We start from the raw sequence: 17,593 nt of genomic DNA on the forward strand, positions 1-17,593 counted from the left end.
AACTAGAAGGGAGACTGACTCGAGCCTAATAGTTATCATGTATTCCACAATGGTCCTAGGTTGAGTTTTCTATCTATCTTGCACAAGCAGCAAGCTAATCCTAACCAGGCAAAGCAAAGCATGCAAGCACAATCAAAACAAAGCAAACATACACAATTAGCACACACTATATACAGACAAAGTGGGCTCACACAAGGGTTAGGCTGCAAAAGCAAGCCAACTGTATCAGGCGATGTTAGCTCTTAACCCTAACATTGAGAGTTAGGGTGAAGCAGATGAAATAGGAAGTGAGGGGTGTGCCTCACAGCTCTTATCCCTGGCCAGGGAGAGCTTTAGACAAAGGAAGTGTGGGTTCAGAAAGTGGGAACCCTTCTACACTTATGACTGACTCAACATGGATCTTGGGTTAATATCCACAATGCATCAACACCAGTTGTGTGAGCAAAGGGATGACTCAACTGAATAGCAGGAGATGGATTGCACATCTCTTGTGTCTGCCAATTGCCTTAACAAAGGTCTTTTCCTGCTTGGGGACAAAGATAAACAAGCACAAACATTGCCTCTTAAGGAGGACTTCAGACAGGTGCCTGGCCAAGTAACAAGCCAGGTCTTCCAGACTACATGAAGTTAGTGATGATATACCTCAATTGGTTAAGCAACCAAGCAACAGCAAAATCAAGTTCACAATGAACTATAGCAACTAATGTACCTGAAAACAATCTAACATAATCAGTACACAGCTCCAACAGTCAAACAGATAGTTACAAGTCAACAGTTAACTGTACACAAACAGACAAACAAGCAAAGCAATGCACAAAGGTGCAATCCACAAGGCCTAAGTACAAGTCTCAAAGCCTACAAAACAAGCTCAAGGTTAGTCATAAGCAAGCAATGGACCAACTCCAATTGAGTGCACATCATCAAGTATAAGCAATTGTGCTCTTTGACCTGAAACAAAGCTCAAACATTAAGCACTAACCACTAGGACATGGCCTAGGGTCAAAATGGGAGCAATAAACCAAAACAGAACATGAAAATTGTCCAAAATCAAGTTCAATCAAATAAGAAACAAATCCAAGTGGTCTCACATTCATGTCATTCACCAAGATCATTTCATAAAGCATTTAGTGCAAAGCATGCAATTTGAAGCTCATAGAACCAAACAGAATGATTCAATCCACATCAACTCAAAAACATTTCAATAAATCTCAAGAAAAATCATGGCTAAACAGCACTCACTACATGATCATCATACCAAAATTCAAGTCATTTGGACAAGTGGAAGCAAGTCAAATAAAATCCCTAAGTCAAAGCATGTTCAAACAAGCTCATACAAGGCACCAAATCATGCATCAACTTCAAGCAAGCACAAAACAGAATTGGCACAAGATAAATGCATCAAACCAAAGCCATGGCAAACTTAAAGGTGTCTAGAATCACTCCACAAAATTTCAAGTTCATGTGATACATATCAAGAATTTCACAAATCATCTAAGATCATGACTCTCAAAAAGTCCACAAATGACAAGCCAGAAGAGAAAATCTCAAACAAATTGGAAATGCATTCAAAAAATCCACAAAAATTCATGAGCAAACTTAACATCCAGAAGAGTCAACATGCAAAAATTCACATCAATTCAAGTTCATATGGCATGGTAAATAAATTCTACAAGTTGGACAAGAAATGGTGTGACACACATTGTCACACCTAGATTGATCAGCTCATATCTCACAAGCCAGAAATGATAAAATCACAAACTCAAAGCCAAAATGTCCCTAAGGATCTCTAGTTTACACATGCAAAATTTCAGCCTCATTGGATTAAACATCATCATTTCACAACAAGAATAGCAAGCAAGGTGCAAGCAAACACATGTGTAAACATTCCCTAAGCCAAAACAAATTCCACACGTGCACAAACCCTGGAAAAATATCCATAAAATAGAGGACATCATGATGAACATTATGCAAAAAATTCCAGTCAATTTGGATCAACAACCAATGAGTTATGAATTTTTAAGTGTGGAGAAAAAATAAAAATAAATGTGATGGAAAGGCATGTGATCATGAGAAGCATATGTGAATTAAATGCCAAAAACCAAAATGAGAATGCACTCGGACGGAATCGAAGCGGCTCACAATTCAAACCAACGCGCGCTACAGTGAAGCGCTGCGTTTCATTAAGTTCGTGGCACGATATGGTTGGCTGCATGGCACACAAACAACAAAAACATGCAAAACAGGCCAGGCGAAGATCAAAATGCATCTGGAAATCAAAAAGCTAGGGTTCTTCATCATGTTCATACGTTCTTCAGGTCAAGAACTTTTCATCACCAAAACTGACAAACAGCATACCATTGTGTTCATCCTCTAATGTACATCAACAATGTAACAATAATTTGACCTTATTCTAATCATATCAAACGAACCGATCAAAGGAAGTTTCATCAACCAAACTTAAAATCCAGATATCTCTCTTAATTCTTGATGAAAATCAAAACCACAAAGCTCAGTGCGTTCTACAATCAAAGATCTACAAGAAGCATATCTTAATTTCACAAATTACAAGATTCGAAATCTGACCTTCAACTTGATGCAGAACTGGATTCGAGGTTTTCAAGGCTTGAGGAGCAAAAACAGATGTTCTACAACTATTGCATAGATGAATGGATGATGGATCGTGGCTCAATTATCCTGGATCTTGCTCCAATCTTCAGCTGCCATGGAAGTGTGCAATCTTCAACAGTCACGATTCAGCTTGAATTCTGCTAGTTCTTGCTCCAATCCACTTCAATTATGCATGTAGATGATGAATAGATCAAAGGCAAAGCAAAAAATATGAAGAAAGTTGAGAGAATTTTGAGATGAAAAGCTTAGATCTGAAAATGTGAAGTTCTGTTAGGGTTTTCTGTTATGATTAGCACTATATAGCATCTGCTAATGAAGCTTACTAATCATGTTTAGCCTAAAACCCAAGGATTAGTGAAATGGAATGGTTTATGCACTTTGGCAAAAACACCCTTATGCATATGCAAGGCAATGGAACAGTACCAAATTCACTTGGAGCAAGCTTAAAAACCTGTTTTAAGGCAAAGGCAATTGGTTTGAAATGAAAATAATGCACATTTTTCAAATTCACATTTTCCCACCAAAATTCAAATTAAGTTCAAGTGGAAAATGCACTTTTTTATGATGAGTTTTAATGAAATGTGATGCATGATTATGATAGTGCACATCAAGAGTGAAATGTCACAAAAAGAACCACATGATTTGGCCATTGGTTCAAAAGTTATGCACTTTTGAAGTTCAAAATTACTTGACAATGATTTGATCATAACTTGCCAACCACATATGACAAATGGATGTTCTTGGACTTTTTGGAAATGGGAGAACAAGATCTACAACTTTCATGTTGGACAAAATTTCATTTGAAGCATTTTTGGACATGTAATTTTAAGGAGAAAACCTTTCCATTTTTGGCAATTTTGAATTACAAGTCACTTTCTATTTTTGGAAAGTTTTCATCTGACTTTATTTCCTTCATTGTTGATGTTTGAAATGTCAAATGAAACTTGTTTGGACATGAATAAAGTGTTTCTAACCCTCTCCCACCTCCAAATCCATTAGTTGACTTGTGGTTGACTTTTGTTGACTGATAGCTGAATTGGCTATGCACAGATGAACTTGAGCCTCAATCTCCTGATGGAATGGCTCAAACATAAAACCCTAGCTTCCATAAACTCATTAAAACCATATGATGATCTCTCATCTCAATGAAGACCTCATCTCCTTGACAAGCCCTGATTGGCACAATTCAGATGATTAGGGTTGACTAGAGGTCAAAACCCTAATCCCAAGGCATCTGATCAAGCACAATGAAACTCTTGGTGATGATAAGACCATGATGATGATGATGTACCATTGCAACCAAGATGATGATCCACCTCCTTGAGGAACCAAGAAACCCTAATTTGAAGAACCAACCCTCAGATGGCTAGTGATCAATACAATAGGACCCTCAGCTTGAATCTCTTAACCTCTTTATCTTCTGATCAAGACCTAGGAGGATGACTTGCTCAAGGTAGCCACATGATATGCAAAAATGCAATGACTAATGTCCTAAATAATGATATGCAATATGCTAAGCTAGTCCCAATAGAGGAGGGCAAATTTTGAGGTGTTACACATCTCCCAAAATGAATGAATGATTTTAATTTGATAAAATTCCTCCCATGACCAATTTGTGTTGATCCCATCTCCCCTCCCTCTTCATCTTCAATCCCATTCAATCCCATCCCTTTCATTGACCAATGAAGTCTCAATATCCTAAGGCTAATTGGTTCATCAATAACTTCATGTTAGATGAACCAGTACAAGTATAGATGAGATTAGGTTCACCCTTTGATCATTTTCTTTTTGTGTGTGGTATGTTTTAGGAGTATGGTTCATTATACCATATCTATAACATGCATTAACACCAAAATTTATATTGCCCGACCTCAAATAGTTGTGACTTCTACATAAGTCCAATTACGATTGCTTAACATAGCGCTAAATTGTGACTCAAAAGCATAGCATTCTAGTAAGTGAGATTGTAAGTTTCCCCCATTTCATGGTATTGTGTGGAAACTTGGCCTTTTTTCCTTCCTTTGGAAGATGTCTTGGTTCAAGGATCCATGCTTGTGAATAGAGGGTTGAGTGTTCTCCGAAGAATGACTTAATCAATTGAAAAGCAAAACTTCACTAACATCTAATCAATTAACATTTGACTAACTCTTATTATTCTTGCTTTTAATTTCAAGTCATTTACTTTATGCAATTTAAATTTAAGCCATTTTCCATTTATATATCATTTAACTTGTTTATGTTTATGTCATTTTCACTTTGCTCACTTGAGTCATATATTGTGATTGTATATATTTGTTTGTGTATCTTGTTTGTGTCTGTGGTCTTAGGACCTTAAAATACTTAATAAACAACAAAAACCCTAAAAAATGTTTGTGTGGACTGTTGGATTTGATCTGAGCTTTGGACTTAGAATTAGGCAACATTCCCTATGCAAAAGGACTTGGCCAATGCCAACATTTTTGAAACCAAGTTTTTGTGATTTGAGCTTTCATCTGATTCAAGTATTGGGATCCACATGAATTCATATGTTACATGGTCTTGATGCAAATGTTACTTTGAACCTGTGTCTAATGCCTTATTCTGAGCCAATCAAGGAGTATTTCATCTTATACATGGGAAGATTAAGAAGAAGATTGTGAAGTTGCTTGTTTGGATGTGGCTATCTTTATTTGATGTATTGCTCTTCATCTTGCTACTTGTTTATTGATATTGCTTGATTCTAAAGTCCAAAGGAAAAGTGGGTTTCTATATGACATTCTTGTTTATTGGATTGCATCCCATTGGTCAGATCTTTTCAACTCTTAACTTTTAAATTTTTGCTTAGGATTAGTCTCTTCATCTCCTCCCATTCTCTTAAATTTCAAAATATCTCCCCTCTTTTTCAAAATCTTCTTTGCTTGTGATTTCTAAAACTTAGACTTTATTGCAAATTAGAAAGTTTGGCCTTATGTCATTGCATTTTTAAACTCTTTTCTTAAATAAAACTTGTAAATGAACTTAACCATATTGACTTAAAATTTCAAAAGACAAAAAGAACTAACACTCATTCAATCTCGTTTTGGGCCTTTGTGCCTCTTTTAAATTTAAATTTTTTATTACAAGCAATTCACTCACTTTGAAATTGATACCACGAACTATGAGGTTTTGATCCCTCATTTTTTATGTTGGTACGTAGGCACAAGTTCTAAGGTCTTGTCAAACACAAAAATATAAATAATAAATTATTTTCTCATCCCTACACTCTATTTATTGCAAACATCTTTTATCCAAAAAAACACATACACACATAAAAAAGGGCTCCCTAGGAGTACCTAGGACACTTTGGGTGCTAACACCTTCCCTCTGTGTAACCAACCCCCTTAGCTGTAATCTCTGGCATTTTATTAGTTTTGATTTGAAAACTTCTTATCTTTTGGGATAATTTTTTGTTTTATGTCTCTAACTTTTTCCTGGATTTCCCTTTCGGGTTTTCAGTCCACCGAGACGCTCATTTTTGCCTAAACCGCCATTTCGGGTTTTAAACTTAGCGAGATGTTCTTTTCTTTTTTAGGTGAAGTATTTCTTGATTGCATTGGCATTCAGAGGACGAGTGAAATCTTCACCATCCATAGTTGTAAGAATCAATGCACCTCCTGAGAAGTATCTCTTAACAACATATGTGCCTTCACAATTAGGAGTCCATTTGCCCCTATAATTGGGTTTGAACGATAAGATCTTCTTGAGAACGAGGTCACCTTCTCGGAACACACGAGGCTTAACCTTCTTATCAAAAGCTTTCTTCATTCTCTGCTGATATAACTAAGCATGACACGTGGTAGTCAATCTCTTCTCTTCAATCAAATTGAGATGGTCAAACCTGGTCTGACATCATTCAACTTTAGTCAACTTGGCTTCCATCAGAACACACATCGACGGGATCTCAACCTCCATGGGGAGCACAACTTCCATGCCATAAACAAGAGAGAAAGGGGTTGCCCCTATTGAAGTGCAGACGGATGTACGATACCCATGCAAAGCAAATGGGAGCATCGCATGCCAATCTTTGTACGTCATAACCATCTTCTGGATACTCTTCTTGATATTCTTGTTCGCAGCTTCAACAACCATGTTCATCTTAGGTCTGTAGAAAGAAGAAATATGATGCGCGATCTTGAAGTCTTTGCAAAGAGCTTCCACCATATTGTTATTCAAGTTTGACCCATTATCAGTAATGATCTTACTTGGCACACTATACCAGCATATAATCTGATTCTTGATAAACCTACAAGAACTTGTTTGGTCACATTTGCATACAAGTCTCTTCAACCCACTTTATAAAGTAATCAATAGCCACCAGAATGAAATGATGTATGTTTGATGCTTCAGGCTCAATCATGCCAATCATATCAATTCCCCACATGGAGAAGGGACATGGGAAGGAAATGACATTCAAGAGTGTCAGAGGAACATGAATCTTATCCGCATAAATTTGACAGTTATGGCATTTCTTCACAAACTTGCAACAGTCATATTCCATTGTCATCCAATAGTAACTTTCTCTCAACATCTTCTTTGCCATAGCATGTCCATTGGAATGAGTACCAAAGGAACCTTCATGGACTCCAGTCATCAATAAGTCTTCTTCGTGTCTATTCATGCATTTGAGCAAAACCATATCGAAATTCCTCTTATAAAGCACATCACCATTCAGGTAGAAGTTCCCAGCTAATCTTCTCAAAAGTCTTCTTATCTTTCAAAGATGCCCCAAGCGGGTAAATCTGCCTTTGTAGGAAACATTTGATATCATGGTACCATGGCTTATCATCCTTGACTTCTTCAACATCAAACACATGAGATGGCCTATCAATATGCATCACAGTCAGATTGGGAACTTCATTCTAAAACTTCACCATGATCATGGAAGCCAGCGTTGCAAGAGCATCAGTCATCTGGTTTTCATCTTGAGGAATGTGATGAAACTCAACCTTTGTAAAGAAAGTTGATATCCTCCTCGCATAATCTCTATACGGTATCAAACCAGGTTGATTCATCTCCTATTCTCCTTTGATCTGATTAACCACCAAAGTTGAATCTCCATAGACGTCGAGATATTTGATCCTAAGATCAATGGCTTCTTCGAGCCCCATAATGCAAGCTTCATACTCAGTCGTATTATTTGTACATTTGAAGGTTAATCTAGTTGTAAATGGAAAATGAGTTTCTTGAGGAGTAATAATCACTGCCCCAATGCCATTACCATATGAATTAATAGCTCCATCAAATAACATGCCCCAACAGGAACCGGGTTCTGGCCCTTCTTCAAGCAATGGTTCATCACAATCTTTCATATTCAAATACAAAATCTCTTCGTCAGAAAAATCATACTGCACTGACTGATAATCATCAATAGGTTGGTGAGACAGATGATTAGCCAAGACATTACCTTTAATAGCTTTCTGAGCTCGGTATTCAATATCATACTCAGATAATAACATCGACCAACAGGCAATCCTCCAAGTTAAAGCAGGCTTCTCAAAAATGTACTTCATTGGATTCATTTTGTATATCAACTAAGTATTATGATACAACATATACTAGCGCATACGCTTAGGAGCCCAAGCCAAAGCACAACACGTCTTCTCAAGCATAAAATACCGAGTCTCACAATCGGTGAACTTCTTACTGTGGTAGTAAATTGCATATTCTTTCTTACCAGATTCATCTTGCTGACCAAGATAACAACCCATAAACTCTTCAGGCACATTCAAATACATGATCAATGGTCTTCCTTCAACAGGCGGAGACAAAATCGAAGGCTCAAGCAGATATTCTTTGATACTAACAAAAGCTTTCTGGCAATCCTTGGTCTAATCACAAGATTGATCTTTCCTAAGGAGCTTGAATATAGGTGCACATGTCGCAGTCATATGCGATATAAATCTTGAGATATAGTTCAAGCGTCCGAGAAATCCTCTGACTTGCTTCTCAGTTTTGGGTGCAAGCATCTCTTGTATTGCTTTGACCTTGGCATGATCAACCTCAATACCCTTCTCGTTGACAATAAAGCCCAACAGCTTATTAGAGCGAACACCAAAAGTACACTTATTAGGATTCAAGCAGAGTTTATACTTCTTCAAACATTGGAATAACTTCAATAAATGCTTAACATGCTCTTCTTCAGCCCTTGATTTAGCAATCATATCATCAACATAGACCTCAATCTCTTTATGTATCATATCATGGAAAAGAGTGGTTATGGCTCTCTGGTACGTTGCACTAGCATTCTTTAAACCGAAAGGCATCACTCGATAACAAAATGTTCCCCAAGGTGTAATGAATATGGTTTTATCCATATCTTTGGATGCCATCTTAATCTGATTATAACCGGAAAATCTGTCCATAAAAGAAAAGACTTTGAATTTAGCTGTCTTGTCTACCAACATATCAATGTGTGGCAAAGGAAAAACGTCTTTCAGACTGGCTTTATTCAAATCTATATAATCAACACACATGCAGACTTTTCTGTCCTTCTTAGGAACAGGCACAATATTGGCCATCCATTGTGGATACTCAGAGGTAACAAGGAAACCATCATCAATATGCTTCTGCACTTCCTCCTTAACCTTCACTGCCATATCAGGATGAGTTCTTCTCAACTTCTGCTTGATTGGCAGACATTCTGGCTTCAACGGCAATCTATGCTCCACAATATCAGTATCAAGACCGGACATATCTTGATAAGACCAAGCAAACACATCGGAGTACTCTCAGAGAAGATCAACGGACCCTTTCTTAACCTCTAGACAAAGTTGTGACCCAATCTTGACTTTCTTGACATCGTCTTCGGAACCCAAGTTGACTAATTCAATTTTCTCTTCAAACGGTTGAATGGCTCTTTCCTCATGCTCAACAAACGGGATAACTCATCAGGCACTTCTTCATCATCATTTTCTTCCTCGGCTTCAAACACAGGGAAATTAAAGTTTGGAGAGGGAGTGGGATCATTATATTTAATGGGTTTCAGAACCAACCTGCATAATGATTTGATATTTTGATTTTAGAGAAATGAAGTGTAAATAAATATTATGCAGATATGGAAAAATTATTTCTCATTTATGTTTTTTGTGATTACCATTTTCAAAAAAAAGCAAAAAAGTAAAAACAAACATCATAGATATGGATGAATAAAATTGTATTTTATTGATGATAATATTTAAAATGCCCAACAATGTTTCACTTATCCCTTAGGCATAAGAGAAGGATTTTTCTTTTGATAATAACACAAATTACTTTGAACGATGTACAATGACAGGAATGTCTCAACAACCCAATTGTTGCAAGTTTGACTATCTGTCACAAAATTAGCACAAGCTTCGTCTTCATCGTCATCTTCAATAATTGTAGCTGATTGTTGTTCATCTTTATGAATGAACCCTCCACTATGGAAAACTTGTTGCATAGCCTTGACATTACCGTTGAATGGCCCTTACTGAAATCCTAGAGCATCTCTATTCTTGTTCTCGACGACCTCTACAACACGACCCCACTTGTCGTTGCTACCAACCTGAACAATTTCGCGTGCATATTTCAGAGAAGACACGGATGCCCCAATCTTCTGAACTTCTTAAGCAATAGGAAAAGCTTGGAATGATGTTCCAACTTCTTCTTCAACTTTTACATAGGTGAAGGATGATAGATGGCTCACCAAAAGCGCTTTCTCTCCACCAACAATGTTGAGCTTTCCATTTTTTAACAAATTTAAGCTTCTGATGCAAAGTAGATGTTACAGCTCCAGCCTCGTGAATCCATGGCCTTCCTAGTAAGAAACTGTAGGCCGGATGAATGTCCATTACTTGGAAAGTAATCTGAAATTCACTCAGACCAATCTTGACTCGAAGGTCCACCTCTCCAATGACAGTTTTTTAGGAACCATCGAATGCTTTCACAACTACACCGTTGTACCTAGGGGTGGAAAAATGGGTCGGGCCCGTTGGGCATTCCCATTTTGCCTGCACTTTAGTGTGGGACAGGCCAAGGATTTAGGCTCTCACCCTCTAATGTGTCTGCCCCGTCCCTCCCCGTTTTCTTTACGAACTTTGGGCACGAGCATTTACATGAACTTTTGCATTTTTAGGCTTAAAAAGTGAAGTACCTGCGGGCTTTCCCCTTCCCTCCCTCACTTTTTTGCAGGGCGGGCCTAAGTTTCAAACCTGCATCCTCAACTATGACCGCCACGCTCCGCCCCGTTTTTTTGCGGGATTTTGCGGGGCGGGCCTAAATGGGGTGGGCATACCCATTTGCCACCCCCAGTTGTACCTCATTGGTGCGCCCTAATAAGATAACCTTGCCAAAGTAGATTTCAGTAGCACATTCAATGACGAACCAATGTCTACAAGAACATTGAACAGAGCGTCCTCTTTGCAATTCATGGACATGTGGAGCGTCAAGTTGTGATTTCTTCCTTCCTCGGAAAGCTCTTCATCACAAAAGCTCAAATTATTGCATGAAGTGATGTTGGCGACAATATGATCAAACTGATCCACTGTGACATCGTGCTCTACATATGCTTGCTCCATCACTTTCTACAAAGCCTCTCTATGCACTTCGGAGTTCATCAATAAATATAACACATAAATCTTTGATGGCGTTTGGAGCAGTTGCTCCACAATGTTGAACTCACTCTTCTTTATTAATCCTAGAACTTCATCATTATTATTAACCTTCAACTTGCTGGATTCACCAGAATGACAAGTTAGAGCATTAACAGGATCAGCTGAAGGAACATCTACCTTCTTACCAACATCTTCCGTGACCTTTGGAGATACTGGGCCAAATACACGACATTTGCAATGCTTACTACTGAATTTGCAGCGGGAAGAGGAACCTCTTTCCCATTCTTAATCATAGTAGCATTTTATTTGTAAGGTACAACTTTATCGAATAAATATGGGACTAGACCCTCTAAACGTATTACCAATGGCAATACCAATCTATTGCCAATCTTGTTGTTGTCATACTAGATAACTACTCGCTCAGGAGTTTTAAACATTGGCACGATAACATTTACAGCATTACCCATATATATGGATTGTTGGCTCTGAATTACACCTTAATCTACCAATTTATGAATATCCCTCTTGACAATCACACATCCTCAAGGGTTGACACTGCAAATAACACAACCATTATGGGCATGCTCACAATCACTAATCAAACACAGATTTTTATGGATCTCTACCAAAAACTGGCGAATATGAAAAACATCGAAAACCCTGAAATTCTCAGAACAGCCATCTACCATATTCACAAAAGCATTTCCATGAGCAGGTAACAAATTAACTTTGACATTAGGCGCGCGTTCCTCAAAGGACATCATACCACTCTTGATCAATTTCTAGACCTCATGCTTCAAAGGATAACAATTCTCAATGTCATGTCCAGGGGCTCCCTAATATAAAACACAGCGCAAACCAGGCTTAAACCACCATGGAAAAGGTTTAGGTGTATGTGGAGGATTTCTTGGTTAAATCAAATTCTTGACAACCAAAGAAGGATATAATTCTGCATAAGTAATCGGAATAGGATCAAAAGTGACATTTTTCCTCTCAAAATTTTGTTGATTGTTGTTGTAGTGATTGTTGTAGGTACATTGTTGATGTTGTTGATGTTGTTATTGAATGAGTACTAATTGAATTGTTGAATTATTGGTAAAAACGGGAATAATTTATGACACTTGGTGATGCTGGTGACGAGGTCTGGAATTCTTCCTCACATGAGGCCTCTTCTGCCTCCCTACAGACACTACGTTGGTTTCCCCTTCCTTATTTTTAGAGAAACTACTACCATACTTCCTGGTTGAAGATGCTTCATCTTTAGACAATCGGCCTTCTCAAACACCCTCTTCTAACTGCATCCCCATGTTCACCATTTCGGTGAAATCATTAGGAGCACTGGCAATCATATGTTCATAGTAAAATGAACTCAAAGTCTTCAAAAAGATCTTGGCCATCTCTTTCTCCTCTAAGGGTGGGCTAATTTGAGCAGCAAGTTCTCTTTATATCTATGCATACTCCTTGAATGTCTCCTTATCTTTCTAAGACATCGACTATAACTGATCAGGATCGGGAGCCATATCAATATTGTACTTGTATTGTTTGACAAAGGTCTCGCCCAAGTCATTGAAAGTATGGACACTAGCACTGTCCAAACCCATATACCACCGAAGTGCAGCACTAGTTAAACTGTCTTGGAAGTAGTGGATGAGTAGTTGATCATTGTCTATTGTCGCAACGCGAAAAACAACCGGCGGAAAAAAACAAGTTTACAGAGCCGCCACCGACGCTATTCATCCTATGACGGAAAGGAAGCGCAGGACTAACCTAAGAAAGGGAAAGGAACGGTCTTACGACCAGAGATTGCAAGGTACGGGAGTCGGTTACACAAGGGGAAGGTATTAGCACCCCCTCACATCCGCCGTACTCGACGGGATCCATGCTCAAAAGAATAGGAAAAGAATAGAATAAGGTTGCTAGATAACTGCTCAAAGAGAATGCACACACTGGAATAATAAACAGGTGAAAGAAGACTGAGGAAGGGGACTCGGCAGGATGTTGCATCCTGGGCCTACGTAGTTTGTCAGAAACAAACATCAGAGTCGACGTAGTTCAGGGAAATGGGGAACATGCTCGCTAGGACATCGCATCCTATGCCTACGTATCTTCTCTATCCAGAGTAAGAATCAGAGCACTCGTAGCTCGGCTAACGCACGCCAAAACAAAACACCAAAAGAGACGCTGAGACGTCAAAAGAAACACTCAAAAGGAAACAGAATGCCAATACATTGACTTACATCCAACTCCTAACAACAACAAACACAAGGAAACAGAATGCCAATACATGGACTTACATCTGACTCCTAACAACAACAAACAAAAGGAAACAGAATGCCAATACATGGACTTACATCCGACTCCTAACAACAACAAACAAACAGGAAACAGAATGCCAATACATGGACTTATATCCGACTCCAAACAATAGCACACGCTAACCAGCGAACACCAAAGAAAAAGGTTATCAGATTGACAAACTAATAGGGAGTCTGGAACTCGAGCCTACTAGTTGTCACACAAACACAAAGAGACGTTGAGACGTCAAAAGAAACAAAAAGGTTGAAAAAGAAAAAAAGGCGCCCGGAGAGATCTCGCTCGATCTCCTGCCTACGTATCTCATCTGGTATGAGAATCAGGGCGACGTAGTTCCCCTTAACAGGGGTACAACTCTCTCCTAACTAGAGACCAGGGAGACAACAAACTAATATGGAGACTAAGACTCGAGCCTAAAAGTTGTCATGCAATCAAATAATCCCTAAGTTGAGGTCTCTAATCAGAACCTAACTCACACAGGAAGCAAGTCAGCTCAAACAGCAAATAAACATCACCACAAGTGAACAAGCATCACTCACTATATCCAAACAAGAGGCTTAGACAAATGGTTGGGCTTTAGTCAAGAGGGGTCATATCAACCTCGACAAACAAGCCAAAACTGTAGGGGTATGCTGAAGCTCTTAACCACTAACATTGAGAGTTAGGGTGAAGCTGATGAAATGTGGTAATGAGGATGAGACCTCATGCTCTTAACCCTGGCCTAGGTGAGCTTGAATCAAAGAAAGCGTGGGGATCCAAAAAGAGGGACCCTATTCCACTTGACTGACTCTATACACAGATCTTAGGTACTTGTTCAAGAGCATCAGCACGTAGTGCGAGCATAATAAACGACTCACTGAATAACAGGGGATTGACTACTAATCCCTTCTATCTGTCAATTGCCTCATTTGGAGGACTTATCAAGTAGCACATGCCTCATTTAGAGGTCTTTGGCACAAATGTAAACAATCACAATCAGAGCCTCTTAAGGAGGACTTTAGCCAAATGCCTGCCAAAAAGGTGACAAGACTTCCAGACTACATGGAGTAAGAGAGTAGCTACCTAAGTGGTGTATCAACCACACTCCAAAGCTTAAGCAAAAGCTATCTAGCAACTAATGTACCTGTACAAAAGTCAAACAGTTAATATTGCATTCAGAAAACCAACAGTCAACAGTGGAATTATTCAACAGTTTTACACAATGCAAATCACAAGTGCAAGCAATCAAATGAGTTCATCATATATATTGACCTACAACATAAAAATAGTTAGTAATCAAAGGTATTTGGCATCTCACAAAGGGTGAGCAACTCAACCATTAATGCAAAATGTCCAAACCTGAAACACAAAGCACAATTAGATTACGTACAAAACACTAGTGCAAAGATTAAGGTCAAAACCAAATCAAATGATCAAAACAGAACTCAATCTTTCCCATGATGCACATTCAATCAATCAAGAAAAGGTCCTCAAAAGGACCAGCATCAATTCATAAGGAAAATGCTTCAAACAATCCATGTTATGCAAAGGCAAACAATATGATCAAAGTTGGACATCCAAATTAGAAAATCCAAATCAAAACAGAAACACAAGCAATGACATTGAAAACTTTTATGTGAGCTTATCATGTTATGAATGATCATCATGCAAAAAATTAGATCCAGAAGAGCTCAAATGATAGGTGAATGAAAATGCACAAATGCAATATTACAAATGTGACACAAATTGTCACACTACATGTTCATGTGTCCAAAACAGTGATGGCATATGATAAAAATTCCAAACCAAAGCCAAAAAATCATATAACATGTGAAGATCAAGCATGCAAAATTTTAGATCAATTGGATTAACCATGAGCATTTCATAAAGCATTTATCATGACATGTCAATTTGACACCATGTTCAATCAAAAATCACAAAGTAAAAATCCAGAAGCAAACAATTCATGAAATAAATCCTATAAAAAACTAGACATTAAAACAAGATCAGGAAAAAAAATTGGGATCAATTTGAAGCATTCTACTATTTTTTATGATTTTTTAAAGATGAGCAAATAATATGAAATAATATGGCAATTAGGAGGAAAAACAAAATTTGAATAAAATCAGCAAGATGCATACAGCCAGGTTCGAACACACGCACGCCAGGGAAATGAGAATTAAAATTAATGTTCAGAAAAACGCACAAGCCAGGGATCGAACTCACGCACGCCAGGGAAATGAGAATTCAAATAAAATTCAGAAAAGTGCACAAGCCAAGTATCGAACGCGCGCTCTAAGGATCCAGAGGCGCTCAAATGAAATGCAGTTTCAGCACACAAACCCTAGGGACTGAACCAGACGGCCGGAACAGTGTTTCCGGCCGTCTCCGGCAGAGATGCGATAAATTTTTTCCAGATTTCATCGAGCCATACACCAATCGAAAGCTCTTCTCAACGTACATCTCAAATATCATATTCAAATCATCTAATTCCTACTAAATCTCACGGATCGAAGCAAAACATAATTGACATCAAAAATTCCAGTTCATATATCAAGCTCATTTCTCATCCATTTTCAAAACAAATCATATCAGCATGCTCAGTGTAACAAGATCTATACATTCATGGCAAGAAATTGGCAAAATAAGAGGATCGAATTCAACCTACTTGAAATTGCAGTGATCTAAACTCGTGTCTTCAGATGCTCTAGAGCTCCAGCTTTACTCCAATAACCTTGCCTTGAAGCTTTAAGCGCAAAGAAAACGTTGAAAACTCCTAGATCTGCTTCAATTTCAAGCTTCCATCTCCATGTTCAAACTCTTGATATGGACGAAAACCAGTTCAATTGTTCAATCCAAATGATGATCCTTGCTCAGAATTCCATGATCAACAAGAATATGCAAAGAAATTGAGGAATTATGTGAAGAAATTTGGATTTTCGAAGAGAGAGAAAAATGGAAGGAAAAAGGAAAATTCTAGATCTGAAAAGTTAGTTATCAGCAAAAACAGTTAGGATTTGGCTTTTATACTTCATGTTAATGATGCTGAAATCACAATTAACCTTTCCCTAATCATGATTAATGGATTTTGAAGTAATGTGCAAAATTGCAAAAGTGAGCTAGCATGTGGTCATGTGCACGTGAACAGTACCATGCAAGGGTATGACTTCACTTAAAATCAACCAATAATCAAGATGGAATTGGTATTTGGCTTGCATGATCATCCAAATTTGAATTATCAAAATTCCCTCCAAAATGCACATGTATGAACAAATGATCATATGAGCTTCTTCCATGCATGGCAAATGTTGATTTGGAATCTCTTGGTCATGACAAGCATTTTGCAAAAAGGATGGACCAATTTGGAGTCTTGAATCAAAAGTTATGCCATGTTGAACTTCCATGCATGCTTTGTGATCATTTGGCCATAACTTCTCAACCAATTATCAGATGGACATGATATAGGACTTTTTGAAAAGGGGAGACAAAGATCTACAACTTTCATGTTCACCAAAAATCCATTTGAAACTTATTTGATGTTGATCAGTCAAGTCGAATGTGAACCAAAAACTTGCCATTTTTGGAAACTTTTAATTACAGGTCACTTTCCATTTTTGGAAATTTTTGCCATGACTTCAAAATTTTCAAGATAGATGTTTAGAATGACAAATGGACCTAATTTGAACATGAATGAGGTGTATCAACTTACTTCCCCACCTCAAAGCCTTCAGTTGACTGCACAGTTGACTTTTTTGGTCCTCAGATGACCATGAAATGTATTGATGAACTTGAGCCTTTACCACTTGATGAAATGGCTCCAAAATGGACCCCTAGCTCATGTAAGCTCTTCATAACAATCATGTGATCCTCATCCCAAGAAAAAGCCTCATCTCTTTGAGAAGCCCTGGTTGGAAGAATGGCATTGATTAGGGTTGACCAGAGGTCAAAACCCTAACCCAAAGGAACTTGAGAATGAACAATGAAACCCTTGATGAGGATAGAACCATGATGATGGTGATATACCCTTGCAATCAAGATAATGCTCAAGACCTTTGAAGGATCAGGAAACACTAATTGAAGTG

Source organism: Lathyrus oleraceus, chromosome 4, assembly GCF_024323335.1.
Source record: "Lathyrus oleraceus cultivar Zhongwan6 chromosome 4, CAAS_Psat_ZW6_1.0, whole genome shotgun sequence".
NCBI classification, from domain to species: domain Eukaryota; kingdom Viridiplantae; phylum Streptophyta; class Magnoliopsida; order Fabales; family Fabaceae; genus Lathyrus; species Lathyrus oleraceus.